At 44.8% G+C, this 23,286-nt stretch overlaps 1 protein-coding gene across 1 annotated transcript in view; it reads left to right on the plus strand.

Annotated features, from left to right (window-relative positions):
* The first annotated feature begins 5,088 nt into the window (after positions 1-5,088).
* The window catches only part of KIAA1671 (KIAA1671 ortholog), an 87,269-nt gene continuing 69,071 nt past the window's right edge, over positions 5,089-23,286 (plus strand). The window contains exon 1 of the mRNA XM_037375257.1: positions 5,089-5,269. The gene's annotated coding sequence lies outside the window, so the exon portion shown is untranslated. The remainder of the gene's footprint in view (positions 5,270-23,286) is intronic.

Raw genomic sequence — 23,286 nt, forward strand, 5'->3', positions numbered from 1 at the left:
AAACTGAGGTCATCTGTGCTGGTTTAGACAGAAGGGTATTTTCTGAGTAGCGCCCAGCAGTTCAGGGAGGCTGTTTGGGAGCAAGATGCTGTTGTCACTGTGAGGGTGCTCAGGGTTCAGCCCATGGTCTCTGGTTTAGTGACTGAGCTGGCTGTTGGGTGGACAAGTTTGAGCTTTTATGAGTTCAGCAAATGGAACAAAGATACTTGCCTTTATCACTTTGACTAACAACATGTTGTTGTTGGCTGAGTTACAGGAGTGCGAGCTGAAATCTGAGTCACTCTTCTGCTTGGGAAAACAAAAACAGACTCCCAGGAAATCTGCTTCCCTTTGTTCTCCCCACAGTCCCCACACATCTGACCATGTGCTCTTTGCTGATAGCACAGGGCAGGCCTCCCACCAGGATGGGTGCTGTGTGCTCCCCCAAACCATTGGAGGCAAAACTGCCAGAGATTACATAATTGGCAAAAATTCCACACCCACCAGTTTTTCACTCTGATGCAATAAAACCTCCACTACAGTTCAATCTTAACAACTCCTTCCTACTGAACAGCATTATACATACAAATGTGATGCCCAGTTATCCTTGGGGTTTTGTCAGGATTTCTGGCTGTAGCTGCTTTCAGCAGCTGAGGTTTGACTACCCCTGCCTCCTTGAATTTTGCCTTTCTGGAGGAAGAAGTATTTTGTATATATTGTGGGATAATCCTGCAAGCACTGTGCACCCACTGGATGGGTGATGCCCTTTCCGGGCCTGCAGCCAGGGCTGCTTAGCACCCTGACAGAGCTCAACCTTTGCAAGGCCATGAGTGATGGCCAAAGTGAGCCAGCTGACACGGGACTGTGTTTTACAGACCCTTCCCCTTACACCAGGACTCCCTCTCCTGCATTCCTTCTCCCAGCCCTGCTCCTGTTTAAATCAGGAGTCAAACTTGGGGGTGGGAGAGGAAGCAATGGGGAGTCCTGTGGCCAGTGGGGCTTTTATCAGGAAAGGCCAGGGCTATGGCCTCTGCTGTGCTCTGAGCCAGGCACTTGCCGTTCTCTGTGTAGCTCTGCACTGATTTTCGTGGTGGATGAACATAAAGAGGTGGGGAAGGAGCTTTTAAGGACTGTTACCATGATGGTGATGGGGAGTAGAAGGATTTTCTGCCTTCCTTTTTGCAGATTATCTGTAGTCAGCAGTGGAGCACCTTCCTGCAGTACTTAATGCCCGAGAAGCACAGGGACCTGCTGGCTAGTTCCTCCTAGGGCCTCATCCTGAACCTTCACTGATAGTTTTGGCTTTCACAGGAGCACTAACTTCACAGAGGATTGCAAGATAGGACATGGAAGTGCTTCACTGCTCAGGACCAGAGCTTTTCAAACCCATGTGGACCTGAAAAGAGCAGAGGCTTGTTCCCCAGATCCAGATGAAGTGTTTTTGCATACATCTCCACCTCTTCATAACAGGAGCAACTTGCTCAGCAGGAGGAGATGGATGGAGATTGTTAATGGCTAGAACAAAGGAGGGAACCTTGCCCTTGCACCCAGTGACTTTGGGCAGAGTCTGGCTGCCGTTATGGCAGAGCTGATACAGGAGCAGACTTTCGGCCCCGTGGAGGCCCAAGGCAGCTGCTGTTGTGCAGCGGTGATGGTGTTTGCCTGGGATCTCCCCACCGGCTCCTGTGGCCTGACCTCGGGTTTGCGGGAGTGTAACAGAGGTTTGGCAGTCGCTCCATGTGGCGTATGCAATTAACCCATTTCTCCACTATAGGGCACTGACAGACTATGCGAGAGGAACCAGATCACCCGAGCAGCCCTGCCGGTACATGAAACATTTGCTGGTTTTCACCGTTTTACACAATTTTTAGTTTAATTCTGAAAAGGTCCCACCCTGGAAGTTAGTTGTATGATAGAGAGGAGAAACATTGGCATTACCGATCTGAGAAGTGGAGCTGCTGGTAAACTGGTGCATCAGCCTGGCAGAGCCTTTTGTCAGTTTGATGGCAAAGAATGTTTGTGTTTAAAAAATGGAGACTTCTCATAGATAAAGGGACCTGTCATTTTTTCCCAAGTACAAGCACTTTTTCACTTTCTATTGCTTGCACATCATCGCACTGATGGTTCTGGTGAAATCATAAACCAAAGGTTCAAAGCTCAAATGTCTGTGTGAGATGGGTCTAGCAGTGTCTGTTTGCTATTGCCATCCACACCGCAGGGTGGAATTACAGCTCTAATTTATATACATGAGGTGATAGAACAGAACTCTGCGTTTAACTCTGCCCCTAGATTGCAGTTAACTATAGTCCCATACTGGCTAATAAACACAGCAGTAGCAAGGTTCATGTGGGGTCTCAGGCAGGGAGAGAGCACGGGGGAAGAAACCCTTCCTGGAGCCAGGGCTGTGTGCCAGGCGCTAGGTCCTGTACTTGCCCAAGGAGCTGCAGCAGTTGGGTGGCGATGGGGTGGTGGTTCTCCTGCCTGGTGCCAGAGCTGGGCTGCAAGGGCTGAGTGTGACCACCGGTGGGGTACCCGGCTCCCCGCAGCAGCACTGCAGGTCCCACGGTTTCCCGCTCTGCGCTGAACCCACGCTACTACAGCCGTTCCCTTTTCCACGCAGTCAGGGTGTCCCCGGGGCAGCAGGGTCTGACTGAGGGTGAGGATACGGCCCCTGCAGCTTTGCACTGGAGGCTTGTCGAGACCAGGCCTGCTCTGCGGCACTGGATCTACCCTGCAGCTCTGCAATCCCACAGGTGCAGCTGCTGCCTCTGGCCTGCCGGGGCTTGAAGCATCAAGAGTTTTTGTGGCTACTTTGAAGCTCACAGGTCTCATCTCCCTGGGCATTTGCAGAGGCACACGCTGAGGTTCCTCCTCAGACAGTGGGAAACAAGGCAGCAGCTTCTTGGGAATGCATCTGCTCTTCTTGAAGTCGTCTATTTGAATGCAGCCTCCCAGAGGCTACATACCCTCCAGAGCCCGGCTTGGCCAGTTCTCTCATCTCTGGCTATGTCGCCGCATGTAGGTGTTTTAGTGGAGGGTGCTGCCATTAGAGTGGCTCCTGAATAACTGATCAGACGATTTCATTGTTTGGTATTACTTGCTGAATGCCCCACGTACTAGAGCAGGGGTTCCCAAGCCATGGGTGGAACAAGAACCACTTCAAAGAGGTGTGCAGTAACACCCTCTTTGCAGGGGCACTGATCTAAGCCACGGATCAGCCTTTTCCATATGGGCAGGTACCAGTCACCAGCAACAGCCTGAGCTGCAGAGTGGGTGCTGGTGCAGAGGTTGCAGCTGCTAGTTTGCTGGGGAAGGGTGCTGAGGGGGGTGGATGAATGAGGGGATGGGTTATGTCTTGGTTTCTGGAGACGAGAAAGGCAAATGAATCATGGAATTGGGATCCCTTTGTGTTTGCTTGTGTGGTGAAGATAAAAGGATTGCTAAGGTGGGGAAAACACATATATTATCCTGATTTGGGAGCAGGGGAGCTGTCTGTGGGAAAGGGATCTTAATTTAAATGGCATGTGGGCGTGTACAACAAGGGCGGGGACAGAGGAGGTGAGGCATGCTGCTTTATTCCTGCAGCTGATGCAGAGCTGGGTGCTTTTGCCCTGAAACCCATCCATGCACCTGCTAAGAGGCAGCTACTGTGCACCCATATAGCTAAGGCTTGCCAAGAAATGCCACCTCCCTTGTGCAGTTTGGGAATGCGTCACAGAGAGATCAATCAGCTTGATTTGCTCAGGACCCCCAACATCTGCAAAGGAGGTGGGATCTGAATTGTCTCCCTCCCTCGAGGGCTGGTTAATGTTAGAATAGCAAGTTCCCCACTGGTGGCAGGGACACGGGACCTGCTGCCTGACCTTTCAAGGTGCTGCTGAGAGCTGGGGTGAGGATGTGTGGCACTGCCCTCTCCCCTGTGCTGCACAGCATGAGCCCTCGGGCCTGCTGCTGTCGTACCCACTGCGGTTCTGCCAGGCCCTCCTTTCGCTCACTGCCCGCCTGTTGCGAGTCACCAGCCTCTGCACCGGCCCTGCCTCAGAAGCTGACTTTGGACTCCTTTGTCACACAACCACACCTTTTGTAATGAGGAAAAGCAGCATTTGGAACATCTGAATTGCTACAGCTGTGGCACAGTCTTGGAGGCTGTGGATGGGCCACCGAGGGGCCCGCAAGCAGATTTAGTGACTTTTGAGAAGGGTGGGGGGGGAAGCTGAGGAGAAACGCTCCCTGGTCTGAGGAGAAATGTGCCCCAGTCTGGGGAGAAACGTTCCTTGGTCTGAGGAGAAATGTGCCCCAGTCTGGAGAGAAACGCACCCCAGTCTGAGGAGAAACACACCCCTGTCTGAGGAGGCATGTTCCCTGGATGGGCCCCTGTACCTTCCAGGCCACCATTTGTCCACCCTGCAAAGGCTGCGGCCACCGGTCTGACAGGGGGAACGGGGAGGCTCTCACAGTGTCCCTCGCTGCTGCCCCAGGCAGAGGGCCCGAACCATGGCGGCACAAAGCTCAGTCGGAAGGGCTGCCGTGCCCGGGGCGCCTCCCACCGGCACCCGCACGGGGGAAACGAGAGGTGCCGGGGGGCTGCGGGAGGTTGGGCGTAGGGGCGGGGGGTCGTGCCGTCCGGAGGGTAAGGAAGCAGGGCGGCGGCGCGCTGAGGGGCGGCTGTCCTCATCGCGGCCTTCTCCTTCAGGGGACGGCGGCGGGGGCCGCAGCCGGGACGCGAATCCGCGCCCGTGCCCACCGGGGAGCAGGTGGAGGGAGGGAAGGGGAGGAGCCGCCTGTGAGGGGCACCGGGCGGCGCGCGGGAGGCCCCGCCCACCCCGGCGGAGCCGCGCGGTCGCCATGGCAACAGCAGAGGCGCTTCCCGCGGGGTCGGGCCGGGCTGCGCGCGCGCCGCGCCCGGCGGCTCCTGGCACCGGGGCGAAGGGCCGGGCCCCCCCCTGCGGCGCGGCGGGGCCGGCAGCGCCCGCAGCCCGGCAAGCGGCGGGGCCGGGGCGGGGCGGGGCGGCCTGGCGCGGCCCTCCCCTCTCCGCCGCGGCCCGCCCGCTGCCCCCGGCAGCCCCTCGTCCCGGGGAGCGTGGAGGGGGCGGCCCCCGCTCCGCCCCGCCCCCGGGTGGGGGTGTCTGGCCGTGCCCGGCCGCCGATCACCTCAGCCGGGCAGGCCGCTGGGCTCCGCCGCGCTCAAACTTAGTTAGCAACTTCCCCGTTGCGGCCGAGCCGGCGCCGTCCCGCGCCGGCACCCCTGAGAGACGAGCCGGTGCGCCTCCCCCTCCCGTTCCCGGTGAGGGTAAGTGCCGGCGGTGGGTCCCGGTGAGTGCCGGGGCGTGGGACCGCGCTGGGGGCGGCGGGACAAAGGCGGCCCGGCCCGCTGAGGCACCGGGCGGGTCCGGCTCTCTCGCCCTGAGGGGAGCGGCGGCCCGGGCCGCCCTCCGAGCCGGCTGTGGGGAAGCGGAGGGGGGCCGGGGCGGCGCTGCCCCTCCCGCGGCTGGCGGTTCCCGGCGGGGGGCGCACACGGGGAGCCGGGGGGCAGCGCAGCCCGGGGCTCGGCCTGCGGGGGGGTCCCGCGGTCCGTCCCGGTGGCGCTGGGCTCGCCGGGCGGCTGGTTTTTCACTGCGTCAGAGCCAAGGGCGCGGGGAGAAGTTGGGTCCTCGTGTGCCCGTGCTGCGCCCCGAGGCACAAAGGAGGAGCTCTGGGTGCTCCCGGCTCGGTGTCGGGGGGGCGGCTGCAGGTACTTCTCGTGGTGATTTTGATGGCTCATGGGTGTAATGCTCTGCTGGCGAACACTGCAGGTTAGAGCCTTATTTTGTAATCCAAGATGACTTTTGTAAGCGCTGCAATTATCTGTTCCCCTCAGGATTAGTGATGATAATGTGCTTGGCATTCTTAAACGGCCAAATAAAGATGCTCCAACACCCCCCCACACCCCCCTTCCCCTCCCCTTAAGAGTTTACAGCCGTTCCGACTGCTGCTTGGGTTGACAGCAGCCTGCAGAAGGGACACGGGCGTTCAGAAGCGCGGTATGTGGTGACTCCCTCATGCCTTGGTCTCTTCGGAAATGTATCTGCTCTCTAGAGTTAAGTTTTAAGTGCCATCACGCTGGTTCTTTTTAATTGCAGTTACACATACCTTCGTTGGCATTTCAGCCCGTGCATGTCTGTATGTTTTTATTTTAGAAGCGTCTCTGACGTTTGGGTGGACAGATTTGTATTGCTGTCTTCTGTTATGCAACTCATTTGTCCATTTTTCTTCTGAACTCCAAATGTGATTTGTGTGTGGATGGAGGGATGAGGAGCTCCGTTTATGGGTAGAAACAGTTGATCCAAAAGATCACACTGAAGGTCAGTTCCCGATTGCCTGAATTTGCATGGAGTTCTGCGCTTGGATTTGGGAGGGAGCAAAATCGGGATTCTGAAAGGGTGAAGCTAATCTGTGAAATCATTGTATTTCCTGTGTGGTATTGCATCGAGTCATGTAAAAGGCTTTATCTTCCTTAGTCTCTTTGCAGCATTTTTACTGTTCTTGCATTTCTCCCGTCTCAAGGTAGGAGGTTAATCTTGCGGATTCAGGTATTGACTTGACTTCTATTTCTGTGGCGTAATCCGTGTGATTTTGATTTGTGTGTGAGGAATGGGATTAAAGGAAATCACACTTGGCAGATGGCAGAGGTCTTCTATACCATTATGAGCTATCGTAACCTTTTATTATACCTACAGATTTGGTTCTTCAGTGGCTAGTAATATAATTCTATTCAAGATGAAGTATTGCTCATCATAAAATACTGGTACTGCATTAAATTGCAGCATATAGCAATTGATATTTTGTCAAAACTGATGCTTTATTCCATTGTGGTAATTGCAGGCAATTTTCATGGTAGGCTGAAGAGGTAAACTATGTTTCCAGGGCAACTGTGAAGTAGTTTAGCTGCTTCAGAGGTACTTTTTGCCAGAATTGAAGGTTGTTTGTATTTTCTTTTTCTTGTCCTTGTCTCCCTTCCGTAAATTAGAAGGCTTTGCATCTTTTTAAGGACCCCTGTTTTTCTCTCTTTTCCTGTGATGCTTTTAGGGTGAGGTAGGGAAGCAGACAATGTGTGGCAGAAATGCAAATGAAGTGCCTGGCAGCTTAATCCAGGTAAAGACTTCTTCCAAAAAATCTTTCAAGAATTTATAAACTTTTTGGTAGGATTTTCTTCACTGTATGCTATGCCTTTTTCTGTAAAAAAAGTCAAAGGTATTTATTAGCAAGTAAATCTATAAAGCCTTTCTGCTTTAGAGTAATTAAAGATGTAGGAATCCTGTTTAAATAGAAGATGTAAATCACTTTTGATAGGTGTATAGTTTTGAAGATGTACTTGTAAACTTTAGTCTCTTCTTTTTCAGATGATGCTCTGAACTAGTTCTGAACTAAATTTTTTTCCAATATATATAAGACATAGAACAAAGTGACTTTAGAATGTCATGGAAAGTTCCTTTAAGAAGTCAAAATCTAGGACTGTCTTCTAATTTAGATACTTGTATTTGTCATTTTTTACTATTTCATTTTATATATGGTAGTAAACAATGTGAATGTCACTTATCCAAGGTTTGTACTCGCCTGTGGTTCTAGAGGCTGCCTGTCTTAACGGCCAGAGGAGAAAGGGCAGAGTACCCATCTACCTGGGCTTTTAACTATCTAGATACCAATATATTAAGAAAATGTTAATGTCTGATGATTAAAAAACTCATTACCTCTGATCATTGCCAGTCTGGGAGCTATGTGTAGTGATGATTGTGTTGTGTGTTTATTTTAAAAAAAAGTTTTTAATACTGTTTCCAACCAGGTGTAGCACTGTCACCTTGGATGCTACTTGAGCAAGGGTGTGTCTGCAGACACCTCTGAAAGTAGTAATATACTGTGTGCCTGATCTCTCCCACAGGAAAAAAAAAAAAACAGTTACAACTTGGAAATAAATTTTATTGAAAGAAAGAAATTCAGACTCTAAGCTCTATGTTTGAAAAGTTTGCTGGCCCTTACTGCTCCATGGACTGAAGGTAAAATTTAGACCACACATGAAAGAAGTGAGTCCTGACCAGCAGGTCCCAGGTGGAAGGTAGAGGGAGAGCTCAGGTATTATACTTCCTGGGCTGCTTCACGGGGCTCTGTGATTTTGCTTGGGTGTTGCCCTGGACTCTGCTCCATTCATTGCTTCTGTTTCTCTGGCTACTAGATAATTTTGAAACCAGTCTCAACGCCTCCCTTCTCAGAGTGTTTTGGTTATTGTAAAGTAAAAAGTGAGCTTGCTCTCCTTGGTGAAGAATGTGTTGCTGCATTTGCTGCCTAGTCTTTTCCTTGGGATTAGTCTTTGATCTTTGGTCGTGGAGTTTTCTGTCTTCTGGCGGGTTTTCCAAGTATTGTCAGAATCAAGTTGATAGAACTCCTGGTGATTTTTCTCCTGTCCTTGATTTTTTTAAATAGTAGTAAGAAAACTTTCCATAGTTTTGACAATTTCAGTATAGACCACAGTGCTTGTGGGGAATACTCTGCAGATCAGGAGCACAGGACTCGGGATCATATTTGAGAGGATTACTCTTAAGCGTGTCAGTTAGGGACACAGTATGGTTGTGGTTGCAGAAAACTACTTCTCCTCCTAATTTTGGCTGCTCATGTATTTAAAAGTTGTACTGGTTTGTTATTGAGGAGTCTCATATGTTAAGATCTTTGTCTAAGACTTGGTATGTTTTCTGAAATTGATAGTACATAAAAAGTTGATAACTTGGTGCTGGTCACTAGGCGGGGGAAGTTTCCTTTGACAAATGAGTTTGTCATGCTGTGTAGTTATTTAAAAATTTCACTAGTAAAAGAGGTGTGTGTGTATGTGCATGTCTAAATGCAAGTTTTTAATGTTCTGCATCCAGTAACATGTAATGTCACTATTCTTTTCTTATTTTTAAGCTATTTCTGCTTAGAGGATGTCTTGCTGCAAGAGGATATGAATAATGCTAGTTGGAAGTCTTTCTTTCACTTTTGTAGCTTGGGAGATGTACACAATGCTGTTGGTTGTAGGGAGGTATTCAGTGTCTTAGGTTTTCTGCTAGTTTATGTTATTAATTTATTTCTTGATGCAGGCACAGCCTTTTGGGACTCCTTGTTCAATTCTCAAGTAGCAGGTAGCTTTTGGGAGGAAAATATTATGTCTATTCAATACTTTAAAGAGACATTCATGGAATAGGAGATCATACTGTATTCACTGAGCTGTTTGTAAAACCAAGACTGAAGTAAACTACTTAATCCTGCAAGCCCAGGCATGAAGCTTTCAGTGATGCTGTGAGCACAATCTGTATCACTACTTCGTGTTTGATGCACAAAGGTGACTAGAATCTGAGAATGTTGCAATGTGTTAGGTGTGTTTTTTGTTCTCTGTGTAGGAATCACTCAAAGACATCATATGGAAGAAGCCACAAACATTTTGCTTTTGCCTCTGAAAGCTATTTAAATGGAGACTCCCCTGGTTGCAGAGGTAGCCTTTGTGGTATAAACAGCCGCGAGGTTGTCTTGGGTTTGCAGCCAAAGAGGCTGGAATAATGGGGTCAGGAGAGCTGTGGGATTCCCTCTGTGGCAAACTAGTCTTGAATCCTAACCACAACCTTCTGAACGACCATGGACCTGGTAGATGTAATAGTTTAACTGAAAGACATCATGCTTGATAAACTAGATTCACCTATGCAGTTGAATGTACAGACTTCTCCTAATTATGAACGTGAATTTGCTGTTGGATTGCCTGTATACATGCTTCCAGTGAGACATGACTGTGAAGAGCTGCTTCTGAGGAGATGCTGCACTTGTTGAAGGAGATGAAAGTTGTCTGCTTTCTTTTCCTTGATTGGCTTTCAGTAAGTTTGAAGGGCATATGTAAACTTCTGTCTGAACTCTGGCCTTTCTTTTGAAGCTGTGTTCTAGTAATACTTTTAAAAAAAGTAAGAAATAAAAAACATTGCAAGTCAATTACTGTTTGCCTTCAATGGGCTTCTGTGGGTGAAGTGGTTTTATGCACAGTGGAGTTTTCATATCTTAGGTTCTGTTAAGTGACAGGAAAACCAAATTCTTAAGAAAACCTGGGTACTGAGTTTTGGCAAAACACACTGAATTCAGTAGGACGACTATTCTAACATTTTGCAGCTATTGGCTAAAAAAAAAAATTAGTAATGTTTCCTTTTTTTTCTCATGAATGGATATCAATTTATGCTAGTATGACCTGAATGTCTGATCAGAAAGGGATATATGTAGGTCTACTGGGTGATGATTTTCTTCAGGCCTAGGCATAAATAATCTAGCTGTAAACAGCTTAATCTTGAGATCCTTTTCTTAAACAAAGGTGGCCTATTTTGTTGCTTTACACTGTCTTTGGTTTGTTCTGAGAATATGTAATGCTGGAACCTCTGCAGACAAGGAAGCCTTCAAACAGCTTTCCAAGCTGGGGTTATTTTTCAATGCATCTGTATAAATAGGCGATCGTTGGTTACATGTTTTCACAATTCCTGAGTACCTTACAATTACCTTGAAACAATGGGAGTCGATTTTTTTTTTTATACTCTTCATTTCTACAAAACATGCTTGAGGAGAGGAAATTAATTTTTTCTTAGGCTTGTGTGGTTGTGGTGGTGCAGTCTGAGCAGTCTAGGACTACAGAGGTTTATTATCCAAAACATTGCTTGTTTTTGTTTTAGAGTCATGTCCTATGAACATGCACTTAAACATTGGGGCGGGGGGTGGTGGGGAGGAATCTGGGCTTTTTTAAAGCTGCTTACAGAGCCATTCATTAAAAGTTCTTATCGGAATTAAGTGCCAAAACTTTCAGTTTTGGCCTATAATAAAGCTGTTGCATGCCTGAAAGAAGATAAGTGTTGGTCTTGCAGGAGTAGAACTGAAAGCTTCTTACTATTGTAGTAATTATGAGTCAGGATGGTCATTAGCCTGCTGTAACAAGTAGAGAAAGATAACAATTCAGCTGCTGAAGGTTTGGTTATCTGCACAGTTTTCACTTAGAGGGAAAAAACGTGCATGTGCATTCCCACAGTTTCTTCAAAGAGTGTATGTATGCAGCGTACGAATGGCTCTAGCTTTGGTGCAGTTCTTACTTATTTTACATAACTGGTGTAAACTTCAATGTGGAGTAACAAGGAGATCCAAGTGTTTTTTTTCCAGGTCAGAATACCCCTTTAATTTGGTTGGGGGCTGGGGAGAGAATTGCTGTGAGCAGAGTGGCCTGTTAACTCCAGCCACCGGCTTGACCCAGTTACAGTTCGGCAGTGGAGTCTGCAGAGCTCTGGCATTGCTGGGAAGCGTGTGTGCTCTTTGAGCTAGGCCAGGCCAGGAATAGACAACTTTAACTTTGCTGCAGAAGCGGCACTTGGGTGCAGATGAGATAGATGGCAAAAATAGAAGAAAAATAAATTAGCTGCATTTTGTGGTTTAAATCTAAAATACATGGGATTGGCACATTGAAGAAGAGGTGAAGAAGTGAAGATGCTAATCTTCTTGTTTTGTTATTTTTCTTTAATTCTAGTAGTTTAAAACAATTTTACCCTTCATAGTTTCTAATAGTCAAAAAGCTGCCAGTATTTCAGCGTATGGGAATATGAGTGTTTGTGTGTGCTTTTGCTGATGCAAACAATGTTGTTGCCATACACATCAGCCCCTTCTGTTTATGTTTTCATAGTGACTGTTTTTTCTGGTCTTAGTATTGATTAAATACATGCTTTCTGTGCCTTTCAACAAGTGCTATTAATAAATGTGTTATAGAACTTGTTATTCCTCCTGTTGTAAAACTAGGGTGATCTTTATTGTACAGTGATGATGAGAATTTGAAAGACATAAACAGGAATGGGCTTTAGTTTGTCTTTATTCCGTTCTTTTAATGAGCTCAGACTTCAGCCTGGATTAAGCCTGGTTGCTTTTTCAATTCAGCCATAGTATCAGTAACTCTTAGTAGGGAGTGAGTTGTGCCAAAATTTAAGAGGGTTGTGTATCTGCTGCAAGTATGTTCAACCATACAAGGCTTTCAATGAACAAAGCTGTCTCATCTGTAAGGAAAGCATTCGGCCCAGCAAAGCCATGATACATTTTAAACAGGGTTGGAATTTTTTGGCCGCCATAATTGGTGTTTGATATTTCATGAGAACACTCAGAATTCTTCATTGAACAAAACGAGCACAGATGCCTTTCTAAAACAGGCATTTATGCTCAAGTTGCGCAGCTTAGCTGGCTCGTTCCTTTACTTAGAGACCTTACAAGAAATGTTACTTTTATTATTTGTTGTCAAACAGTGCTCTTGCTGTGTTGGCTCTGTAAAATGTCAGATGTTAGTATAATCTGCCCTTAAAATATTTTAAGTGATATGATGGTTGCAGAGTATATCATCCTATTCTTGCAGTACACATGTACAAATGATACAGGGTTTTTCTTTTGCATATTCAAGCCTACAATAACAATTATGTCCAAGAAAATATGTAAATTTATGCAAATAATGTTAAGTATTTCTAAAACATGTTTGAATTTATGTATCTTGTAATTCTTACAAGTCATAATGTTCAGTTTATGTTCTTCACAAAATGAGTATTTTAAAAATTTACTGTGTTTACTGCTTGCAAAGGAGAGATTAAATGAACTGATTTGATTACAGTAGAGTTTTTAATACAACTTAAGTTCTTTTCTTACTCTCCTAAGTAGAATTTTACCTAGTAGGAGAGAGATGCTCACTATAGCTACACGGTTCTGTGAGGCTGCAGGAGAGGTTCCGCATGTCTGACCTATTGTCACTAAACTTGATGGGGAAACAGATGTTTTCCTGACTTCTTCATTCACATCATTGAATCACAGTACACATAGGAAGGACTCATCGGTAGTTGCAGATTGGCATTTCAAGAAGGTCAGGGAAACTGGTTTCTGCATGGTGAGCATTATGCTAATTCAGTTGTTAAACATATTGGAATTGTGCTTCCTTTTGCTTCTGCAGTGCTTGCAGATTCCATCAGAGCCTTTGCTCTGCGCTTGGAGTACAGAGGGTTAGTTTTGGACAGGAGAAGCTTTCTTGTGTGCTGTGTTGTAATCACATGCAAGAAACATGTCTGCAGATGTCAGTTTGGATTGAGTGCTTTACATGAAGTACTTGCTGTCATGTTGGTGCTTACACATGAAGATGAAATCCAGGGAGGTGGATGGGGAGGCTGAAGCCTTATTTAAGATGAAATACATATTTCCTTCTCCCTAAGGCACGCTATATTGGGGTAAAAGGCTAGGGTAGACTAGCAGCTGTAATGATTGAATTCACTGTTTTTGTGCATGCAAAAATGAAATGAGAGTGTGTATTAGGCCCTGTTATTGACATCTCTTACAAAAAAATAGGAGGCCTTTTCTCTCATACTTGGCCTTGAATATTAGGAATGTGTATTGGTATTCTTTCCTAAACCAGCATGTAGTATCTTTAGAGATTATTGTGATACATTAAAGAATATGTGAAATACATGTAAAGCAATGATCACACATTGTGTCATGTTTGTTTACATTGGACTGTTGCACACAATGTAGAAAACAGTTAAATTTCAATCAGGTTTTTTTTGTACTGTAGATGTATGGTTGACTAAGGCACTTTTTGCACAGGCTTGGCTCTGGGGGCAGCAGTGTAGTATATTTTTCAAATTGTCTCAAAGTCTCATCTCAGCTCCACTGAGTTTCTTTTCTTTTTGCTTTTGAAATGTAAGAGCTGTAGTTCTAGTTTAGTACATCTTCAAAATGCTGAAAATGGTGACTTCAAGGTTAAAGGTCTTCCTATCTTTTCTGTACAGTTTGGCTCTAGAAATGCTTGTCTCTTATGTCTGTTATGACCTTTCTAATAACACTGTAAAGTTGAACTCTGTGGTATTGCTCCTGATGAGTTAGAAGCATCATCATACCTCGGGACAGTTGGAGCCTTCCCACAGGTTCTCAGGGCAGGGCGACTTCAGCTTTCCTGCCTACCTCATGCTCAGGGCTGCTGTAGTCTGGATTTTTCTTGCTGCTTTAAAACCTTTGTAAACTGTGGCCTGCTCCATTTTCTGCTTATGTTGGCTCCCTCAAATACTGTGAGGCAGCTCTGTTCTGGAGACCTGCATCTCAGCATTTTGTTAATTACACTGGTTCCACCACAACTCAGTTGCTGATGGGAGTGTGGAAAAAGCCTGTGAATATGGAAGGGGCACCTAAACTCGGCATTTTGAGAACATCTTAAGGAGTGTGGAGAAGGAGGTGATGAAGCAGATGGCAGGTTAGCATCTGGAGAGCTTTAAAACTGATAACAGCACATGTTGGAAGGCAAAAGGATGCCATTTGGGCAGTTGGCTGTCTGGCAGCTTCCTGCTCAGCTGCTCCTGCCGGGGGGTCAGTCCAAGTCCCTGGCATTGCTTGGAGTGTGATGGCCACTTGATGCTTGATGGACTGTGGTTGTGGAGCTGTCGAACATGTTTGAGATCAGGGGTAGTAACTTCTGAGAAGTTGGAGAGAGTGTCAATACTGGAACTTGACTTTGAAGAGTAATGAGACAATGTACTGTTGGCCAGGTCCGATGGCTGTGCTCTTGGTTACATCTGGAGAGCATACTGGAGAGGAGGCTGGAGTAAAAAAAACTTTTTAAGGCATGAGTGTATATTTTTAAACAATCTAATTAACAGAAGGTAATTTATAACTGTTTAACCAATACTGGCTTTAAACCAATGTGCAGGACAGTTTATAATAAGTTGAACTGGCTTTTATTAGGCATCAAAATCTGTAGGGTTGGTCATCTTGCTGCGAAACAAACAGGCCATGTGCTGCCTAAACACTGGGCAGTTTTGGCCAGGTCTCTTCTCCCATCCTATATATCTGGTTTTTTGTTCACCCTGATTTTTATCCCTTTGGCTCTTGAATCCAAAGACTTCTTGGGGAGGGGAATTCAGGTTGATCAGTGTGATTCCTGTGCAGAGTATGTATCCAGTAGTTCAGATGTATTTTTTATCCATGGTATGCTAGTTGGTTTGTATGCAATGAAACCAAAGAAAAAAACACCCAGTCATCTTCACTGAGTAGGCATCTGATCTTCTGTTGGTTAATCAAGTCACTAAACCACAGATTACTGGACACTGAAAAGAAATGATATTTTGTGCCTATGTCATTCCTGAAGCATCTTCCACTGGCTGCTGTCTCATGGAAGTTACTGGGATGTATGGATTTTTGATTTAACTTGCCAAGTTTGCCACTGACTTGAGGAAGCTGAAGACACATTTGGCCTTACATTCAGCTTCTTGGATTGGCATGTCTCCTGTTCTGTAAATGATTTGGTTCAGATGGGATTCCTCCTGCAGAAATTCTGGATCCGGTGCCAGTTACCTGTTGTTTTTATGACAGCATTGTGCCACTATTTGAACTTGCAGATATGCAACAAAAAGGCCAGTGATGGAGTCAGCTCAGCAGATTTCCCAGTAGCTGCAGAACTTACCGTGCCTCTTGAAGTCAGTGAATGTGTCTTGTGCCTTCCAGGGGCATCCAGCAATCAGTTGCTGTGTCATATTCTGGGGGCAAGAATGGTCAGAGGTGGGGAATTGGGAGAACTCTGTGTTCTGGTTTTGTTTTGGATCAGATTGCAGTCAAAGGAACCTTCTTTGTAATAACTTTGGAAAGGCGATGTTTCTAAGTTCACTGTGAGATCATTCTCGGGTTACTAAAATACTGTTAAAATCCCTTCTTTGGATATGCCCTGAGAAATTTGGAGCAGGCACTGGGACTGCTGTAATACTGGTGTGAGTGTGGTTAGGTGGGTGTGATTTGAGGCAAGGTTCTCGGTCTGGGTGCTTGCAGGCAGGTGCTCATGCCTAGGTTCTCAGGTCTGGAGTAGCTGTTAAGAACATACCTGTGATCTTTCATTCCTTCTCATTTTTGTGTCAGCTGCCTGTACCATATATTCTTTGACACGGTCTGCATTTTTTTTAAACGTGTTTATTTTACTGTTTTATCTTCATTTTGATGTGTTCTATGGCTTCTGTCCTTGAAACTTACCAGAAAATTAAAAAACCTGCGCTGTTCATTTGTGGTTAAAAATACACTTCTGTGCTAAAGCTTGTGAATGTCACTTTAAGCAGCCACATAACGCTTTCCTTCACCTCCCCTCTGCGTCCCTGCTAGCGTTGTGTGCTGGACCTGGGGGTGTGTTCCACATGAGTGTTTGTTCACAGGCAGGAGCTTCCACGTTCTTGGTGTCTCCACTGTTTGGGTTTTGGTCCTGCTTTTTTTTGCACTGCTATTTTTTTCTTCCACCCCCCTTAATAATAAGTGTTAACATTTTAAGTGTCTGAACTGTTGCCTTTCAGTAAAGAGGCATTTTTTTCTTTTCTGTGCTTTCTCAAGATCATAGGAAGATGGAGGGCATTGATTTGTAGTCATAAAGTTTCTAGATAGTGTGTTGACCAGTCATTGCAGTCCTTGATTTTGCTGAATGACATCGTGTTTCTGAAGAACAAGTTAGTAAATGATGGCTAATACGCATGCGTGGGCTTTGTGCTGTCAGAGTTCTTGGCTTAAACATGCTTTTCTTCAGAAATGGTAAGAAATGTAGTGTCACTGCTTTGATTCCTCTTAGTCCTACAGAACCCTCTGATACTCTGTTCAATTTGTATCACCTTCGGAGGAAGAGGAAACACTTTTTGTGGGTTGCTGATAACAGTAACCTGCTACCAGGTAACAAAAGAAACATGAATTAGCAAAACCAGCCAGTGTTTCTGAAACGAGTAATTGCATTGGTGGAGGAAAAAACTTAAAGACTATTTCCTGCGTATGAGAAAAGCTAGATGTGACCACTGAAGGAAAAATGGGAGCCTTGTCATCGAGTTAACAGCAGTAGCTCCTCTGGCAAGTAAAACATTCTTGGCATAGCAGCTTTTTTTATGGGTATGCAGCTTGGGGCAGGTTATTGATGCCTGACAGGAGACAGCACCCTGCTGCAGTAACATATCCTATCCAAATTAATGCTCTGTTGGCTATACAAGGAAGAGATCAAAGAACTGTCTGAAAATTGTTAACAATCTGAGAGGCAAAAAGATTAATTCCAAAGTATATAATTGTTTTGTAGAGCAGAGGGTGACATAAGGGTTTTTGGCCCAGAGAATGATAAATACCACCAAGTATTTTGCTTTTGTAACAATATTTTATTTGACTCAAGGCAGAACCACCCACCTCTCACTAGTCTAGTAATTTTTTCAGTATTTATGGGATCTGAGTGGAAATTGCAAATCTGATGGTCATGTCCATTTGAATTTGAATGAGTTTTAGTGGCTCCATCTGTATACTCAAAAGCATAAACAGAATAAAATTAATCCAGTTCAAGATTGTTAATAATTGGCTTGTTCAAAATTGGGTCATCTTTTATGTAAAGCATTTGAATTGTTGCTGTAGGAGCAAGAGCTTGGGCAAACAAGGGTTTTTATCAGATAACTTTCCCTGTGTCATATATAGTGCTAGGTGAAACAGCTGAGGCAGGTATTTCTTGTGCTGTGCGGTGTTGGCCTACCAGAATTGGTGCCAAAGTTGGATTTTCAATGTGGTTTGGCTGTTACTGAGTACAGGGGAAAATTTCTCCGAGTTGATGCCAATGACATGTCAACCCAAGTCCAATTTAAATTCTACTATTCCCTCCATTTTGCCTTAAGTACGTTTTGGTTATGGGGACCACACATAAGAAAAAAATCAGTCATAATAACTCCTCTGTATTCACATGTCCCAGAGGGATGTGTTGGGATGCGCTTCTGCCAGCGCACAAAAGGAAGCTCGTCGGTGAGCTGGGGTTTGCCTTGGTGATGCCAGCCAGCCCTGCACCTGCAGACCTGCAGCTTGGGGAGGTGCTTCCCCCTTTCCGGGCAATTCAAAGTTATGTGCGCTGCCACCGTTGTTATTGTCAGCTGTTAAGAATGTCGTTAGTTAAAATTTGCCAGATAGTGCCTATGGTGCTTTTTTAATGTTTGTACCCAGTGCACTGAGTTGCATCCAGTGGCAGTTCTGAGCCGAGTCTTGGAGAAGTGAAGCTTTGTGCAAGGCCTTGTTCTAGTGTCAGCCCTTGGCGGCCCTGCTGGCAGTGCCTTTTTGGAAGCTGCTCCATGGGACCACCTGCCCGTATTGGCATGCAAGCGCAGGGAAGTGAGATAAAATTGTATGGTTTATTAATGCTGACTCAGTCAGTCTGTTGTCATAGTGTTTGTCTTTTCCAACGGTATCAGGGAGATAGCATTATTGTCCACCTCAGATATTGCTGCAGTGTGGTGCTGTGGTAAGCTTGCTACAGCTTAGAGGAGCAGGCTTAGAAATTGTGCATTTGTTCATGAAAGAGATCTGTTCTTGGAAATCATCTGGTCCTGTTCAGAGCAGGGCCAGTTCAGAGTGTCTTTTCTCCCATTGTGCTGCAGGTCATTTCTAGAGTAGTGCTTGGGACAAGTATTTTGGGCTTGAGTATAGTTGCTTGTTGACCAAGCTAGACTACATGCTTCTGTTATGACTAACGCCAGTATTTGAAAGGTAGAATGGTAAACTGAATGGAGAAATTGCTGCTAGACAACCCCGGCTGTCTGTATTGAAAGAAAATGTGTCATTAGCAGCAAAACCCAACGCTGCTGAGCACTGAACTTTTTAGTGTATGATTATTTTTTTTTTAAGGAAGCAAGTGAAAAATTAGCCAGTGAAGACATCAGATCGTATAGCTGTAAGAGCTGAAGCAGACATAAACATTTGTAACAAGAATACACAACAACAAATTTCTTTTCAGCTAGATGAAAACTTCGAAGCAGCATAATCTATTACAACATCTTTGCTCTAAGTATTTTATCTGTAGGTGGCACTTGCTTTTTATGAATGAGTCTTTTAGCTAGCGATTGAAGGATAGATTCTGAAGCTGCACAAGACAAGTACAGGTATAAAACTAATAAAGTATAAATCCTGTTTCTTCCTGTGGTGTGGAGCAGGCACTGGCCTGTACCTGGGTCTCCGCACCTCTGCATTATTATACAGAGGGATGATGCTCTCCTGACAGGTCTGGCTCTGCTCTGCCTTGTGAGCAAGCTGTGTTTTCCCAAGAGACATTTTCCCAGGGTCAGTTAGTAGTTGCTCTTTAATGATTGTTGGCAGTGGCTATTTAGTGGCCTGAGACAGCTGTCTTTGAACCTTCATGGTGAGAACAAATCCTGAGGATTAGAACAGGAGGAAAGCTGTCATCCTTATAGAAACCACGCAGTTTAGCTTGCCCAGGTGTTCTGCGTTTGAGAAGATGCATGTGTAGATATATATACACACACATATATAAAATTTTTAATCTGTCACGATCCTTTTTGGTCTTTGCTCCCATCACTCTGTTTTCTTTATCCTCTGTTTTATGGGTACAGGTTTTCTTCGGATGGTTAAACTGTTGAAATCATCTCCTAGCATGTTGAAGGTAGCGCTCCAAGGCTGGTAGTCTCAGGTTTTCTTAAAGTCTTGATGACTGCAATCTCTTTTTCATCAATCAGATGCATGTATAAAAGACACAGCATTTATAAATTAGTACTACTGATTCCAAGGCAATCACAGAATGGTGCGAGCTTGTTATACTTTCTGAAGGTGGTTTACTGCACCAGGCCACAAATGGGTTTTCCAGCACTGGAAATCCTGTTAGAATTGGAAGAGGAAGGTCAGAGGATTATAGGCTTTGTCCTTTCTTACAGTCCCTTCTGACACAAAAGCACCTGCTGTGTATAAAGGCAAGCAGGAAATGTCTTCTCACATCATGCTATTTCTGTAATGCAGTGACCTTCAGAAGATCAGTTTATATGAAATGATCTGTTCCCCCTGATTCCTTCCTGGGTGCAGAGGGTGATGTGTCAGGTTTATTTCTGATGGCTTCATAGTCTTCACTTGCAAGCAGTTCTGTGAAGGCACTTACCTATTTTTGTAACAAGTAGGTGTTTATTTATTTATTTATTTTTAAATAAGCCAAAGCCTACAGTTCTGTTTCACTTGATACTTTGACTTGTGTGCCACTTCAGGTCAGAAGAAGACCCATATCTCTTAAGAACCGCAAAAGGTGCAACACTCCCATTCCTCATGAGCTTTGCTTGTTTCCATGTGGGCTGGCAAGCTTAGCAAGGTGTTTCACTGCAGGGATTTTCTGAGGGGTGTTTTAACTTCACATTTTCTCCATGAGGTAAATGGTTTCAACGTCAGTGTTTGTGTAGTTCTCACCAGTGTTTTAGGAGGAAGCTGTACCAATGATATTGTTGCTGCTTATAAAGCATTTACATCAGCTGGCAGCTCTGAAGGCAGTGAGCATGGTGAGTGAAACAGAAAATCCAGTGGTGATATCTGTGTCCTGTCAGCTCTGGGATCGGAGACAGTTGTCCTTTGTCTTCCTTTACTACCAAGAGGATGAGAAGTATGTGCGATTACAGTAAGTATTTCCAGGTGTGGGTGGTGTCTAAGCTCCTTTTACTGTTGAAACATGGTACTGAGCATGGTATTCTGTAGGGGAGTTACAAATGGAAGAACACCAAAGCTGGTGGTTTTTTTTTTTTCAGTCCTGTATTTCTATCTGTGCTGCAGACAGCTGGCTCGTCCACCTCCGTGTTATCCTTCAGCCGTGTCCATGGTGTGCCTGTCAAATTAAAGAGTGTTCACACTCAAAGCTGGAGCATCTAGAGAAAATGCAGCTCTGCCTCATCTCTGTGGGCTTTTGGCTAGAAAGGGATGGTAGAAAGTGCTGTTTGCTTGAGGTCAGAGGGATCAGTAGCTCTTTGATGTATTTCTGAACTAATAATGAACCAAATTTCATCTCTCCTAAAGCAAGGTCATGGAGACCATACTAATTTATTTATACCTCCTTTGAGTGTATGTGATTAATTTCATCATATTCATGATGTACAGCATAAGAGTACGAAAAAGTCAGGGCCAGGGATTTAACAGTGTTCCTTTAGAATCTGTGCAGAAAAACATAGTCTAATCAAAATTACTTTAAATACAGTTAAAAATGAAGTTAAGCTTCCTGCAATGAGAAGACAGTGTTGTCCCTACAAATTAACCAGATGGAAGTTTTATAATGATTCTGAAAAGGTTTGAGGAGAAATTTGCCAGGTTGCAAATTAAAGTGTCCACCATCCGTTGTGTCAGGGGTGTAACCCTGCTGACATTTGGGAACTGCAGATTTTTATCTGAAACAACTGAACGTCTTTCTGTAAGAGCCTTAGTTTGACTTATTTTTCTTTTTCCAGTTCCACAGTCAATTATTCTTGCTTGTAGCCAAACCTGATCATTAATATTTTATCTGGCATGCAATGCAATTATTTCTGGAATATCTTTTTTTTTTTTTTTTTTCCCCATGCTAAACTGCATATAGTAGGGGGAAGTTATTTGCAGGTCTTGTTTGTGGGTGAAACACACTTATGAGGATGAAACATAAAAGAATATTAACAGGAGTTAAAGCTGTCAACAAAATCAAATGTTGATGACATAAGCAAACAAAACATTGCTTTCTGAGGCCTGCTGGGAATACTGTCCTTCTGCACAAATATGCTTTTAGCCTGACTTCAGCCTTGCCCAGTAATCTGTTTTACTCCTGCTGAATGTTACCCTTCATTGGCAGAAATCAAGATTTTGCTTTTGTTCTCTATTTCAGCTGCCAAAAGATTTGGACTTCCTGAAAATACCCACCCACTAACGAGGCAGGCGGAATCCCTCGTGCAGAATGCTAGCTGGAAATAAAAGATGGTTCACTCAGGAGGGTGAGGATGTGCAGCATCTGGTACCAAAAAATGATGATTCACCAACATTTCAAAGAATTTTTCCTTCGGTTAGGGTTTGATCTAGCTTGGTCTCAAGAGACTTTCAAAACAAATTAGACCCTCTGTGAAACTTGGAAGGCAAAAGAGTTACTCTGAAACTGTCAATGAGAGGGTTGTGAAGAATGGAATTATGGAAGAATGAGATGTAATGAGGTAGTTGTGCAGGTCAGAGGAAATTCCTAACATGCTCTTTCAGTCTGTGTGCTCTTGATGGGTCCCTCTCTTGATGAGAACACACTAGCAATGGTGTAGGAAAAGGAAAAACTAACCAAGAGTCTGTTTTTGAGAAGTAGTTGCCCTTAATTGTCTATAGAAAGGTGGTAATTCCCCCAAAACTTGAGAGTGCAGAAATTTTAGGAGGTCTTTTCAGAGCTGAACACCCTGAAAATGGGTAAATGATAATAAATGTAGTGGCCATGCAGGTGAAAGTATGGTTGCAGTTGATGTTTGGAAGGATCTATCTCTTTTTGCTAGGAAGAATCACAGGTTCTTCCTTTAAAACTGTTTGGCACTACAGAGAAGAGTGTTTTGTTGGGCAGGAAGGGTGCTGGGCACTGTGTCTGTCAGTGCTGTGTGATGGAAGCTGGGCTGCTTGAGGGGGAAGAGCCGCAGAACAAGCAGGCTGATAATCCAGAATCAAACCTTTTTAAAGTCTGACATTGTGAAACCCTTTTCTAGAAATAACTGGAGGCAAACCCCTCCAGTTCCAGGTCTGCTCCACTATCTTTTCTTTCTGAACAGAGTGCAGACATGCTGCCAGACAGACATGGGCCAGGGATGTTATTGCTTGCTAGTGGTGACAGATTTTTGTAGATTAATGCCATTTAATCGCTTCTTATGTGGGACACACAAACAGTTATGAAAACTCTATAGAACTGACAACTGTGGAAACAATTACATACAATTTTTTTCACAAGTCATTCCCTCCAGACTGATCTTTCTCTCAGAAATTCAAGGGCATTTGGAGAACGATGACTCCTGCCCCACAGCTGTCACGGTGCATTCCATCTCTGTTACGGACAGTTGCATTTTTCTTTTGAATCCTCTTTTAACATAAATTAATGTGTTTTCCTGAATACATGTTTCAGTTGATTGTCCTGCTACATCAAGAATGTAGTCTTAGATTTATGCTGTCCATTACATGGACGTGCCAGTGTATTTAACATTGAATTTTTGGTTTGCTAGAAATGTTATGGCCTCTGTGGGGCCACTCTGAATTACTGAAGCTACTTGCTTGTAGTGCTTTATAATTTGTTACCCTTTTAATTGCCTTACATTTGTAACATGGATATTAAAATACAAGGTATAAGGTTCTCAGTCTAGTACTGACGTGGCAGCACGTAATGGAAAGGATTGTTGAAAATATTTCTGTTCTTTAGTGCGCGTGTAGGTCTCAGTGAAGCTCTAACAAGTGATGATAGTTATGCAATTGTACTGGCAGTAGCAATTAGAGATTTATAAGTGCTTGTAAAAG

This window comes from Falco rusticolus, chromosome 1 (genome assembly GCF_015220075.1).
Source record: "Falco rusticolus isolate bFalRus1 chromosome 1, bFalRus1.pri, whole genome shotgun sequence".
NCBI classification, from domain to species: Eukaryota; Metazoa; Chordata; class Aves; order Falconiformes; family Falconidae; genus Falco; species Falco rusticolus.